Below are 12,957 nucleotides of genomic sequence, written 5' to 3' on the forward strand. Positions count from 1 at the left end.
TAGAACGGAGCGTGAGCTTTTGGGCAGGATGCTTCTGTAAGCAAAGGAATAAAACAGCCTACTTTCCAATGATAATTTCTTTTAAAAAGTGTGGACATGAGGAAGGTGGCAGAGGGTGGGATGTGACTTAAAAGCAGATGGAAATGCAGAAGAACAGTTGCTTAGCACCTAAAAAAGTCAGGCCCACTTCTTCACAAGATATATATTATTTAGGCTCCCATATTTAGGCATCTATACTTGAGTTTTGGCCTCTAAATAACCTAAATCCATCACGGGTTTGGAACGTGCAGTTGATAAAATAAACAAAGATATTAAAAGTCATCGGAATCACGCTACGGTCCTGGCAGCGATCAGCTCTTCGGCACTCGGGGACAGTTTGACATTATCTTGCTACTGTTGGCAGCTTTGCCATCTATTAATGAATGAAAGAGATTAGAAAAAGGCACTGTAGAAACTTAATTCCGCAAAGATTTCTCAGCCAGCGGGACAAGAAGGGATCAGCCTTTGTCTGAGCACCAGATGCAAATTAAAGATTGGAGTCAGAGACAATTATTCAACCTAGACTATTGCATGTGGGCATATGTAATGTTTTGGAACAGGTCTGTAGCATCTATTCCTCTGGGACTGGATCGATAGAACACGACAGGAGGCATTTCAGAAATGCCAGATTGACACCCAAGAAGAATATGCTCAAGAGCACCTGGAAGCTGAAAATATTTCTTTTACATTCTATTATATTTCTTATTCAATTAGGAAAACTCACCCGATAAAAGGAGCACAAAATTACCCTGCTTAATGAGACAGATAAGGGAGGAAAACAGAAGCATCTCTCGTCTTTGTCTCAGCCTGCTTTTTATGCCTGGATTATGCTAACACTATCAATCTTTGTGGCGGTGACTAACTCCTGGGTTTTTATGTTAGTGACCTGATTCTGCACTAACACGCTCCTCCCAGTTTGGTGAAGCTCCCCATGTGATCTATTCTTCCCCCTAAATAAAGTTGAAAAATTTGGCTGGGATCAGCGAGCGCTGCTGAGGCAGTGGGTGTGCGGAGCTATTCCACCCTCCCCGCAGCTGCAGCACAAAGAAGGCGCCGGTTCAGCACGATCCGCCGCTCGGTTTTAAAGACCAAGGAGGGACAAGACGGGCCAGTTTGCAAGCTCTCTGGCTACCTCCACGGTCAGGCTTTGGCAGGGGCTCCCAGCCTCGCCAGCCCTCAGCGCTCTCCCCCCTTCTGAAAGTAGCCCAGCGAGCCGGGGAAGATGTGGCTGGAGAAGGTGAGTACTGCATGGCTACGATAAATCCTTTGTGCGGAACCAGAGCCTCATTAGAAAGTAGAGGGAGGGTGCAGCGGTCACAACTTTTTATTTAAATGGACACAGTCAAAAGCCTCCTTTCCTTCCCCATTATGTGAAGGGTATGTACGGTCCTTTCAAAGGGGATCTACCTAATGAGCTGATTTCCCAACAAAGCTCATTTTCCTGGCGTGGAGTGCAGAGCGCAGCAGCAAAAAGCCCAAGCGTCGGCAAGCGCTTGCTGCAGATCTGCTGTTTGGCTGGCTGGGCACCTGCTCCAGCCCTCCGCAGCCTCCCCGCCGGGGCACGGTCCGGTGCGGTACCCGGCGTGAGGGGCTGGCATGGCACGGCTGGCACCCAGCGTGTGAGGCTGGCATGGCACAGCATCGCCATACCCAGCGTGGCGAGCTGGCATGGGTGGTACAGCACTGGGCAGTGTGCTACCAGCACACAGGATGGCACATACTGGCACACGGGATGGCATGGCACAGCACCGGGCAGCGCGGTACCGGCACACACCGGCACACAGGGTGGTTGAGCCTGCAGCAGAGCAGCACCCAGGCCTGTGCTGCTCACTCTGCTTCCCCCAGCCCGGCCGAGGGACACTCGTGTCCCCAGCAGGGCTGTCCAGCTCTAGCAGAGGTATGACCCTCCTTCCCCCAGTACCAGCAGCTTTCCACACACACCCTTCACAAAGACTATATAACATCCTCCCTCACAGCACAAAGAGGCAACAAACACCCCTATGAACACCCCCTCCTCCTCTCACACCATGTCCATCTTCCTCTCCGTCTCCACTGGAGCCCCAGGGACCCCTCACCCTTTCCCATCCACATGCCCATGCTAAGCCTCCCCCCCTCAGTTATCCCTGTTACTTGTCCCCATTGCTCACCCACAGAAGCAGCACCCCCATCCCTGCCCCTCTGTACACACACCTGCTCAGTGTGTCTCGCTACCTGTGCATGAAGGCTGAACCCCTCAGCCCACAACGGGGGGAAGGTGACATGTCCCTCATCCCCTCCCACCCCCGGCTAAAGCAGCACACAGGCACCTCCCATGGAACCCCAGATTAACTGATCTCAAATGCATTTCACGTAACTTTTCCCATTTGGAATGTGACTTGGATCTAGAAGAAAAACCCATGCTCATGAGTAAGCACTGAATGCTTAAACAAAGTCCCTATTCCCTTCACCACGACCTCCTGCTTTAGCTTCCATGCTGGGATCCACTTACCCAACACCAGTTCCAGCCACCCCAGAGACAAGTTCCCTGGGCTTTAAGACTGGGAGAGGAGGAAGGAAGGGCGCTTGGTACTTACCTACAACTCTCCAGTTACAGAGAGTGTCCCCAGCCCATGCTGCGGGGGAACAAAAAATGTGTTCTTCTTCCAGAAATGTACAGACACAAAGTAGCTGAATCTAAAATGACATTCATCACGCCCCCTCTCGGCCCCCTGCTCCCTCCCACCCTTTATCTTTTTATTTTTCTTGTACAATTTTAAAGGTGAGACTCCTTGAGTATTGAATACGTTGTAGTCCTGCGCTGTAACTGTTAATCAAGAACAGGCACGCTGGCTGGAAAGAGTTTTCTTTTTAAATTAGTTGGATGAATACTTGAATGTTCAAAAACTCTTTTGCACATTTAAAAAAAACCTATGTTATTCCTGCAGGAGTTTAAATCTTGGCAGATTTTAGACCCAAGAGAAAGGCTGCAAAGCGTCCCATCCGTAATTACATCCCTTGCTAGCAGTAGGGAAGGGAAAAGAAGGAGATGAGAGATTAGAAGAGGGGGATACAAAAGCAGATGTCATTTGCTCATCTCCCTTTTACAAGCAGCGAGCCCAGAATCAGAATCCTCCAGAATATGAGAATTTAATGAAAAGGCTACTGATTGTCTTAAGATCTTATTTTATGAAGCTGCTTAGGTTTTGGTTTTGTTCATTTGAATTCAGATCTAAACAGCTTTCAGTTTATGCTGTATAACCAAAGGGAACAATTAAACATCCACTCGTATCTGGGCTGGTAAGTACTTGTTCTGAGTCCAAAATCCATGTAATACAGGGCATTAGGACAAACTCCACCGAGAAACAGGCAAATGGAAAAAAGAATTCACTGAGCAAGTGTAACCATTCCCTAGTCTACACTGATGCTTATCACTCCAGGATTTGTGTTTTTACAGAATACCATTTAAAATATAGACTACTGAAAAAAATTCCAGGCTACCTCTGTAATCACAGAATGTCATTACCCCTAATTTTGAATCACGTGTGGGAAGAACAGGATAGAATGTTGTGCAAGAGAAATAAATATGAACCAAATTAGTCAAAAGTTAACCAGGAAAGACAATTTTAAAGGGATACAAAAATCGGCATTTTATAGGGTACATTTTTGAGCTGATGATGTAAGTAGGAAAAACAAAGAATGACTTATCAAGGAAATCCACTCTCCAAAAAGAGGAATTTCTTGTGCTGTTTCGAGAAAATCAATCTCAACATAGTTTTTTAGATGTATTGAAGTCTCTTTTGAAGTGGACATGACGAACGGATTTGTTCCACTGTTTAGAGAAAAGCACTTCAATACAGCACTGTTTACCGAGTTCAAAAGAGGAAAAAACCCAAACCCTTCCCCAAATATAAGCGTGTGGAAGGGCTAAGACTTGCTGTTTCCTCCTAACATGTTCTATTACAGCCCATCCAAGCCTCAGCCAGCACAGCTGTGGGCAGCACTTAATATACAAAGCGAACCTAAAAACATTACGCAAGGATTTCACTGATCAGGACGATCAACTTTCCTCACACCACTGCACAGACAAGGCTAAAATACGTATCACAGGTACATTTTAGTGACACTGGTTTAAGGAGGGAATTCGTCAAGCATTCAGTCTATAATATGACTTATGCGCAGCTGGTTGCTGCAACAGGCACCAGCAACTTCTGTGAGGATTTAGACCTTGTACAGACAAAAGATAGGATTTGTCAAAACATGCAGGTGCGAGGAGGACGTAATCGCACCTAAAAAGCTGCTGTTACACTAAATTAACAAGTTATACTATCATGAGAAGTCACCAATAAAATCAGTGGGATGAATATCCATTTCAGAGAGTCTACATCTACAACACAACAGGTCTGCTGCTTCAATTGCTCTGGCTTCAGGGACCACTTCATTTTAATTATAACCTTAAAAAGCAGAATTAGCTCCATATGGGTTCTCTGTAAACCAAATGCCCAGGAAAATTGCAGGTTCCAATTTATGGTCTGCGCTAAGCACAGACACCTGCCCACGGCAGTTGTTCTGGAACAAAAGCAGATGTCCTGAGTGGCCACACAGCCGGCAGCTTCCACCCCAACCCAGGGAAGCTCTTCTGCTCAGCATCTTTCCATGCAGAGGTAAGATGGCATCAGGTTCTGCCCTAAAATCATCTGCTTTTGTCATACACAGACAGTCCCTCAAACTTACCCAAGCCTGTTGCAGCTCTAAGGAGAATAGGAATCCCAGTAGATATTGGTCCTTTATTAGGAACAAGATTGAACTTTCTGTTGGCTCATGGATGTGACCAATGCTAGAATGAGTTATTACAAATGCTTCCAAAACTTGCAGGTTTTTTTTCTTCATGCATAAGGGAGAAAAAGTCAGGTATAACTAAGACAGAACAGGTTCAACAACTGCTAAAAGCAGAGTTTTCTTGCTCACTAGGATAAAAACAGCGTAAAGCATTCCAAGAGACTAGGGCTAGAATTTTATACACTTAATTGACTTGCTTAGATCTTTATCTAAGTTGCCAGTTATATCGCTGGACATAATCACACAGGTTTTATGCAGATTAAGTTTCTAAAGATAACCACGTGTAAGAATCTGATCCAGATAATTTTTTTCTATTTTGTTCCAAGATTAATATTATGGAAGACAAAGCCATAAAGAGGTGGTTTGATTTTACGACCTCTCAGCTAAATCTACAGTGTTTAACACCTACAAACCCAGTGACACTACAAACATACCTCAAGTGTCCTGTAACAACTCCATATTTATTATTTAAGCCCATTCCCTCAAAGTACACAAAACCTACCGGGAAGTATGAAAGCTGAGTGGCTCTCAGCTGGAAGCTGATCTGTTCTTCGCAGACTTGAAACCTTAAGGTTTCCAAAAGTATTTTAAGTATCTAGAGACAGATCCGTACTAGTGCATACACGGGGTTTGAAAATGGCAAGGGTGGTCTCATGCACATACTTAAAACACTCATAAAACCTGGCCCTTTGTTCTTACACATGAGGTTACAGAAGATGCAGTGAAAAATACATAGCAAGGCTAAAACATCTCACTACCTGCTTTTTTAAACCTTTCCTGCCTCCTCCTCCTTCCCCCATCCCTTCCTCCTTTCCCTCCCTCCTTGTCCTCAGTTTCATTTACTCACTCCCACCCTGGCTTTCAGCTGCAATTTTGCACACAAGTGTATTAGTAGATGTCTTGCTATACTAGCTCTGGGAAAGGAGAAAAGGACCACTTACATATCAGGTTTACAACGTGATGGATGCATTTAACACAAATGTTTTTATATCCAAAATACGCAGATTTAGAGAAAGGAGGCACATTACATTTCTGTAATATAATAAAAATGGAAGAGAATTTGAAAGGCAGCAGGGAAATACGCAAGCAAGCTGAAGGCAGACAGCAAGCTTGAAACTATATTAAAAAGCCAATACGTATTTAAGATGATATAAACACTAGAAGTAACTCAACATCTGAAAATGCACAGCATATGTATGGATGAGCACACAAAAGCAGCTCACAAAGGCAGAAACCAAAGATACTCCTACTATTGAAATCAAAGAGCTTTTTTTATGTTAATTCACAAAGAGCAGATTTATATTTTCAGGTGAGTTTTCTTTTCCTTCAAAAGATGTTTGTGTGTTCATTTGAGAACAGTCTGATACATATTTCTCACTGGTTGCTGGTTTACATGTCCTTATCAACCATTCTGAGTCAGACCAATATAATCAGGAAGGCAAAGCAAGGAAGTTTGAGTTGGCCTAAAGGTCAAGCATGTACAACCAGCTCCCTATTAAAACAACAAAACTGCAATAACTCACGTATAATTTCTGGCCTTCATCCTTCTGATGAAGCTGAAGATTTCACACATTCAAACTCGGTCCTTTCTTTAACCAAAACACAGAAAACAGAGTTATCCTAATGATTAAAAACCAAAACCAACCCACAGCCAACTAAAACTTCATAGAAGTCTAGTCTTCCAATTGACTTTTTTTTTTTAAAGGATTCAATGCAAATCATCATTACTCTTTTTAATATAACACTGCTAATATCATTATGACCAATGCACCAGCAAACAGAGCCAAGTTTTGTCTTTATAAAAAAGGCAATCTCAATGAAACAAAAAAGCTGTTGACCAACATTCTTAACTCTCTGCAGTAATTCAGTATTTGACAGATGCCAATAACCTGAATTAACATATAAGACACTGATTTTTGTTACTGTAGTTTCCTTTTTTCCTCTCATAAATTACATCCAACCTGCTCTTACTTTCCACCCTCAAAAGCTACATAAAACCTCAAAAAAATATATCTGTATCTACTTTGTTGGGGTACTCAGAGGCACAGAGGTTGAGCTCGAAAAATGAAAGATAATGCCTGTCCCAACAATATTACAAAAAAAAGGAGCAGATTTTTGGCCTCCCCATTCATATTGAGTTGTACTTTACTTTAAACATGAACTTGCTAAACCACAAAGATATGAAAACATGAGCCATGGTAGCAAAGTCCATCTCTAGGTGAGGACATGGATCAAAATATCACTCAAATTATTTTTATAAATACCTGAACCTTTTTAATATATTTCATTCAATGCTAATGGGAATTAAATGTGAGCAGTCCTGAGATACTTAGTTCGCATGTTCATAATGCTCAAAATACACTGAAGACTTATGACTCACACAGAAACAACCAACGTAATAATTTATTCTCTACTGTTTGAACTAAATTGGAGCATGGACAATGAAGAATGTTCTGGGATTTTTTTAATGGAAAGTTTCCTCATGAGAAAGTGTTGACATTGAAAAATCAGCAGATGGAACCTGACTCAACTTGAAATGTGTGCTTTGTGTGTTGTCTGCTTAATCCAATGATTACATGAACAGTCTTCTTGAAATTTAAGCAGAGCACTAGGGGCCCAAATCCTCCTCAACAGCTGAAGTCTCAGTAGCACATTTCAGCACAAGCCGATGCCAACACACTAACCTCTACTACTGCTGCAGTCTCATCAGCACTGAGCAGAGGTGAACAATCACTTCCCTCAACTTGCTGACAATGCTAATGCAGACAAGGATGTCACAGGAGTTTACACCAGCAGCACAATGCTGGCTCATGTTCAGCTTGTTGTCCACCAGGACCTCCAGGTCCTTTTCTGTAAAGCTGCTTTCCAACCAGTTGGCCTCCAGCATGTACTTCTACATGAGGTTGTTCCTCTCCAGGCACAGGTCTTTGCATTTCTCCTCGTTGAAGCTCATGATGATGTTCTCTGTCCACTCCTCCAACCTGTTGAGAGCCCTCTGAATGGTAGCACAACTAGCCGGTTTATCAGCCAATTCTCCTAGTGTTGCATCATCTGCAAACCTGCTGGGTGGACACTCTATCTCATCATTCAAGCCATCAGTGATGACATTGAGCAGCGCTGACCCCAGTTTCAACCCTTAAGGTACACCACTATTGACTCACCTCCAGGTGGACTCTGTGCTGCTGATCTCAACCTTTTGAGACCAGCAGCTCAGCCAGTTTTAAATCCACTCTCCATTTATCCAGTCCATATTTCATCAGTTTGTCTATTCAATGGTCTTGGAGACAGTGTCAAAAACCTCTCCGAAGCAACGATAAACAACACTCACTGCTCTCCTTCAGCCACTGGGCTAATCATTTCATCACAGTGGGCTATCAGCTTGGTCAAGGTTTTTTTCCCCCTCCCATATCCATGCTGACTACACCCAATTGCCTTCTTGTCCTTAATGTGTTTGGAAATGGTTTCCAAGAAGATTTGTTATGTCACCTTCCCAAGGGACAGAAGTGGGGATGACCAGGCTGTACTTCCCCAGAGCCTCCTCCTTGTCCTTCTTGAAGATATTAATGAAATTCACTTCTAGTCCTCTGAAAGCCCCACAGGTCACCAAGACCTTTAAAAACTTACTGAGAACATCCTTGCAATGACACCGTTCATTTTCCTCAGCACTTCAGCTCTCATGGGTTTGTCAACATCGAGTAGGTTTTTAAGTATTCCCTAACTCGATATTCTCATATCAAGGGTAAGTCCTTTCTGTGCCACACTTCTCCACTGGTCTCAGGGGGCTGAGATTGCTCAGGACAAATCTGACCAGTTTTGGTTTTTTCCACGTCCTTGGTCATCCCATCCCCTGCCCCATTCAGGTCCACATCTGCCCCAGCCTTTCTTTTGCTGCAGATACACCTATAGAAGCCCCTCCTGTTGCATTTATGTTCTTTGCAAGACTCACCTCCCAAGGCGCTTTGGCTTTCCTAACCCCATCCCTGCATGCTCAGTGTTGCTCTATTCCTCCTGGATCACCCGTCCCTGCATCTATCTCCCGCGTGCTTCCTTTTTATGTTGGAGTTTTGGCAGGAGCTCCTTGTTCAGCCACACACACCTTCTGCCACCATCACTTGATTTCCTGCATATTGGGATGAACCATTTCTGAGTTCGGAGGTGATCCTTGGCAAGCAACCAGATCTCCTGGAGCCCTCTTCTCTCCAAGAGTGTCTTACATAAGAGTCTTCCAAGCAGGCTCCTGAAAAAGCCAAGATCTGTTCTTCCGAGCTTCCATAGCAGTGCCTCAGTTGTGTGAGCCATGTCTGTGATTACGACCTTGCAACTCCATGAAGTCTTCTCATTCCTCCTCTTGTTTCTGCTCCACACTGTGTGCATCAGCATACAGGCACTTCACATCGATATCCCCAGGAAAAAGCAAGAGCTTCTCCTGTTAAGCCATCTTCTTGGCACTTGCTTATTGCTGTGCAGACACCGAGGTGGGCCTCCTTCAGCCACGGTTTGCAATTTTTGAGGTTTCTCTCATGCACATCACCCTGCACCCTTTGCCTGCCAACCTGGTTCACCAATTCATCCACAAGCAAGAGCAAGAAGCATACTTTGCCCTTAAGAAGTGTAAAAGCAAAGCAGGCTAGAAATCAGTGGCAGCATTGCTGTACTACCCACAGACACTGAATGGTTTGGCCATAGTCACTCAAGAGTCTGCAGCAGAGGCACCAGCAGAATCCTCAGACACTGTTGTGAAGAGCAGGGATTTGTCCATAAGAGCAGTCTCCTTTCTCCCAAATTATGGCTGAAGCACAAGCAGTAGTTTGCAGGCTTAAGATTTTAAAAGCATTCCTGGTTTGCTTTTGAAAATACACATACCTGACCCGATGGTGAAATGGAGTTACAAGTAACATCCACTCACCTTCTGGGAACAGTACCAGATGCCTAATGATTTTATATCTTCCCCATAGGAATCTGATAGTTGTGGATACAGATGAGATGAGATACAGGTTCAGGCAAGTATGGCAAAAATCTGATTTTCATTAGTGCTGAGACATTCTTCCCTCCTGGACTTTCATGTGGGTGGTGGACACTTAGCTAGTCCATAAATCAGGAAGACATCCCTCAGTCTCTTACATTCTTTTATTGCAATTTCTTTCCTAAGGCAACCTGAGAAAGATGTTGAATACGTGGTCAAGTAGCACTAAAATATTTTGTTGTCATAACCTCCTGATATATGGCTTGCCAGTAGTGCAACATGTAGACATTCATCAAAGATGTAAGATGGCACACTGGTTCCCTTATGCAAAATGAACTTTCAATCAGCTTTACAAACACTGTTTTTTCGGTCCTAAAATACAGTAAAATCTGGCTTTTAAACTTGAAAACAAAAAATAAATCAACATCTTTGATTATGTGAACATATTGTTCCAAACTGGCAAGAACTGCTCATTTACATCTTTTAACATAAACAGAATGCTAATCTATAGTAAACAGTCTTTATTACAAATAAGAACGTGCTGTTCATTAGTAACAGAGACCCTCAGTTCTCTGCTAGCCTGAGTGGGATGAACCACAGATTTCTCTAAAGAGGATGAATTACAACTGCATCCCATCGAACTGAACACTTCTGAACAAACAGTTGTGCTGCAAGATCTCTGAAACCTAATTTTGGCCTCAAAGCATTTGGGAGTAGGGTGGAGAGGGGTTGGAGCAATCTGTTATTTGAAATAAATAGCTCTGAAAGCACTTACAGCTCCTCAAAGTAAAACATCCTGTGGCCAAGTCCTACTTGGAAGCAGAAACCAGTGGGAGCAGACCAGCCTTGTTCCTCAGCAGATTTAACCCTGAGATTTGGAAGAGGGGAGGGCAGTCCAGCTCTTAACTTCAGAACTGCTCAGATTAGGAAATTCTATAGGATTTGTCACACACAGCACGTATCAAAGCCAAACGACTTAAATGTATTTGAAATTCTATCCGAATTAAAGAGTAAGGTTTTTAAATTCTAGATTACAGCTCACTACCTTTAGAGGAACTCACCTCTTAAGTAATCCTGTATCATTTTTCACCCAGGTCATTTTTCCAAGATTCCAGACTTGCAATCAGTGAGGACATCTAAACTCCAGTAGAACGAGGACAAAAAACCACAAATCACAATCCTCTCCAGACAAGCTAAGTCTGAGAGAAAATATTAAAGAAGAGGGGAAAAGCAAAACCTTTCGTTAACATGAGAGCTCCTGGTTTGTAGCCGATTTTGCTAATGCCTATAATGTTAGAAATACCCCTTGAGAAAGAAGACAACGGTGCACACGCGTTTCTGACTTACACAACTGCGGATATAGATGATCTGTACTGTAGACTTCGTGCCACGTGCAGTTATTCCTACGCTCCCTGGCTTCATAAATAAACCAAGTTGCTGAGCCCCATCTATGCTTGGAGAACCTGAGGAGAAAACAGTTTTACGAATGATACGGGTGACGAGGGACTCGTAGTCCTGGCTTCTTCAGAAATTTTAACCGCGTGAGAACAACCACTGAATCCCAATGAGGCCCAAGTTCAAAGAAGCTCCTGCATCTGCACTTTTGACCTCAACAGACTATGAAAACTTTGCTGAACTGAACACAACAAGAGACACTGAAACTAAGCAGTTAGAGGGGTCCCTCTCATCCACTATTGCACTGATTATAGTGCTGATCATTATTTTCTCTTTGGTAACGACATCTCTAGTAACCTACTGTTTTCATAAGTGGAAACTGAGAGGTAAAAAACTGCAAAGAGCACAAGAGGAGTATCAGAAAGACCACGAAAAGAGCATTTGTCAAAGCACGCCTGGACTAGTTTCATAAAAAAGGGTCCATCACAAAATACTCTCGCATTACCTGAAAATAATAAAAGAACAGCAACTATGAAATTTCCAAGCAAATATATCCTTGTTTTATCTTATTTATAAGAGTTGTTAGCAGTTTGGAGATTTCCTACAGCTTTACTATAAATATATATATATATATATATATATATATACATTTATATATTTAGTCTCCTTTGTGCAGAGTAAAACCAATGCAATCATGTATTTTTAATCTCTGTTGTATAACCAAACCAGTCAATTTGCTGCTCGCGCCCTTTCAAAAACCCACTGGCCTGTGGAAAGCAAAAGGTCAGACTTTGGCTAACATCGACAAAGGGGCAGATTTTGGTTAATGCAAACCAACACAGCTGGGGAAAAATAAAATTAATTTTTAAAAATAAGTGGAGTTGTGTTGTCTTGCACTGATCTAATCATCTGCCTTAGGATTTTGAAATCCAGAGTATTAAGTAAATGGGATCCCTGGATCCTCAGCAGTAGCCGCCTGGCCCTGACAGCCGGTAGCTGGAGAACTCTTCACATCTTTGGCCAAAGTTCCACGCAGAAAGCATGGGGGAACCAAACCCCGAAGTTGTGTAGCAGGTACAAAGTCACATTTCTTTCCCGTAAGGTTCAGTGCTGAGAGGTGCTAGTGGCATTCCAACCACACGTGGATTAAGGACTTCCAGTGTCAGTGGAACCTAACTTACCAAGGAAAGAGCAAGCCTAAGATGCTTTTTAAACCAGGTTTGTAGTTATTTTTAAACCAACCATACAATGGTGTGTTTCTATTTTCATAGCCTGTAACATTATAATCACAGAAAAGTGACAGATCTCTTGTGAGTAGCATATAAGTAATATTTTCTAACAGAGTGATGGATGTAATATATGTACCTGTTTTAAAAAGTAGAAAACATGTACAATTACAACCAAAACCCCTGCTCAAGTATACAGCTTGCTTGCAATTACCATGAATGCTGTATGTATTTTTAAACAAGCTATAATACTGTGATGATGCTGTAAACTTACTTCTGTAGGCAAAAAATGTTCTATTTAAAAATGTCAAGAAGAAGGATGTAAATGTTCTTTATGAAATATGAATTTGCACAGAACATTTTGAAGGATTCTGTTACATGCTACGGATATATTTTACAAACATATTTATGGATCGTACACACTAGTCTATGTGAGAGCAAACAGTACTATTTTATTACAAAATAAATAAATAAGCAGTGAATATGCATGCTCAGAAGCTGGAAGTTTTTTTTAAGGTG

The 12,957-nt window shown here is 42.6% G+C and overlaps 1 long non-coding RNA gene across 1 annotated transcript; it reads left to right on the forward strand.

Annotated features, from left to right (window-relative positions):
* The first annotated feature begins 545 nt into the window (after window positions 1-545).
* LOC139828833 (uncharacterized) lies at window positions 546-12,923 on the forward strand. The gene is made up of 2 exons (XR_011740832.1): window positions 546-1,276; window positions 10,912-12,923. It is a non-coding gene; the product is annotated as an uncharacterized lncRNA (long non-coding RNA).
* Window positions 12,924-12,957: the final 34 nt, after the last annotated feature.

The sequence above is a fragment of the Patagioenas fasciata genome, chromosome 11 (genome assembly GCF_037038585.1).
Source record: "Patagioenas fasciata isolate bPatFas1 chromosome 11, bPatFas1.hap1, whole genome shotgun sequence".
Classification (NCBI taxonomy): Eukaryota; Metazoa; Chordata; class Aves; order Columbiformes; family Columbidae; genus Patagioenas; species Patagioenas fasciata.